Raw genomic sequence first — 2,177 nt, 5'->3', positions numbered from 1 at the left:
TAATATATAAAGAGCTCTTACAACCCAATAGTAAGAAGACAATCAACACGTCATGGCTTACCAGGAGAAAGCAGATCAGGTCTGTGATGAGCACCAGGAGGCCCGCCAAGCAGATGAGGATGAGGACCCAGAAGGGGAGGTCTGCGGAGACAAGTGGTGGGGTGAGCCACCTCCTGTCATCGCCCCAGGGCTCCTGCTGACCCCACTGTGCCTCAACCATCCTTGACAAGGGTTGGCCAACTTTCCTCATCATCCAAGACCCTGTGCGCATGGTTCTCTTCAATGAGGCACAGCATCAAGATACTCGCCCCCCACCATGGGCTGAGGCTTTCTGCAGGTTTACCAGGCTTCTCAGTCAAGGTGTCATCTCTGTTGGGAGAATATTCTGGAAGTGAATGAAATGGAGAATGCATGTGAGTGTGTTTCACTCTTTTTAATAAAACTTTTTAGACACAGAAAAATAAAGGGAACAGTCTCATAAACATCCATCTTCTAGATTTAACAATGTATATTCCATCCAATTAAAACAATATTTCATCAATGTATAAATTATTAACACTTGCCACCCTTGATTCATCCCATGTTTTCAATGAAATATTAGTGTCAAGTAGACATCATGATGTTTCACCCCATTTTACTTTCCATCTCTAAAAAGTGAGCACACTTTGCTACAAAATTCAAGGCCATTATCACAGAACAAAAGTGTAATAAATTAAACCAAATTAATACCTCTGGGCACAGAGGACTGAATTTGGGGTGGACTATCTTATGACGGCCAGGGGGAGAATGGGTCATCACAGTTGGCAAGCCTATAGGGTCTCTCTAAATTCATAAATTCCCACTCAAAATTGTTCTTCTGTGCCTAGAAACACATCATCCCCTTCTCCTTTATCTATTTGCTTGATATTCATTTTCTAGGATTAACCTACAATGTAATTTCCTGCAGGAAGTCTTTTCTGGTTACCCCCTAAAAATATGAGTTTGTTCAGATCAAATAATTGATAAGTTTCAATTCTCTACTCTTGTTATTGTCAGCTACAACATAAACTCCAGGAGGGAATGGGCATGGGGGGAGGGGTGCAAGTCCCCCTACTTGTGCCTCTACCCAGACAACCTCTTAGAGGTGTGCTGTCTGATATGGAGCAGCAACAAGTCTCTTTTTGAATTAAAATTAATTTTAGTTAAATAAAATAAAAATTCTAACCTCAGTAACATTAAAAATCAGTAACAATAAAGACCAGTCACAATACCATCTTTTGAGCACTCAACAGCCACATGCGGCTATGCACCGAACAGCACAGATATAGAACATTCCACCACTGCAGAAAGTTCTAGTGCATTGGTGCTCATCTAGAGTGGGACTTGGCAAACTATAGCCTGTGGATAAGAAACCACATCCACTCCCAAATCTGTAAGTCTGCTTCACACACAGCTGGAGGCCCTCACTGACCATCTGGCCGAGTGGCTCTCAGTGCAGAGATAAGGAAACAAAATTCCGGAGAGGGGAGGTGACTAGCTTGAGGTCACTGAGCTGTCTAGGAGAAGGTGAGGGCCTCCCATACTACACTGGTGTCCTTTTTTCTCTCTCAATGGTCGGTAAAGACTGGGGGACTATGCCACCTCCTGCCAGCCTGAGAAAGTTCAATGTTCTCTCAGCCCCAGGCCTCCAGAGTCCCTAGAAAGGCCTCACTTTCTTCCCCAATGACCAGGGAGCCTTACCATCCCCAAGGATATTCTTTCCGTCCAGGGTAAAGTTCTGCAGCTGGGTACCATTCTGGTCAGCCGCAGGAATTCCTCATAGATGGCAACTCTGTCCAGTCTCTGTGCCAAGGCGGCTGGGTACACAGTGAGTCCACTGCAGTGTGGTACCATGGGGGACCAACCTGAAAGGACACAAGGGATGAACAAGTGTGTCTGGAATTCTACCCTGATTCTAGATTCCCTGCTTCTGGGTCCTGTCCAAGAGAACTTTCTGCAATAATGTCAACATTTGTCTGCACTACCAAATACACACTCATTATTAGCCCCATGTTGTTATCAAGCACTTAAAATGTGGCTAGTGTGTGTGAGTGAGGAACTGAATTTCTCATGTAATTTCATTTAAAGTAATTAATTTATAAATAAATAACCACAGGGAGAACATATTTGAAACTTTGGAGTAAGGACTTCTGCAAATG

This window comes from Ceratotherium simum, unplaced genomic scaffold (assembly GCF_057802395.1).
Source record: "Ceratotherium simum simum isolate JZ-2026a unplaced genomic scaffold, ASM5780239v1 HiC_scaffold_46, whole genome shotgun sequence".
Lineage (NCBI taxonomy): Eukaryota > Metazoa > Chordata > Mammalia > Perissodactyla > Rhinocerotidae > Ceratotherium > Ceratotherium simum.
The sequence above is the reverse complement of the archived record's forward strand: the minus strand, read 5'-3'. Positions refer to the sequence as shown.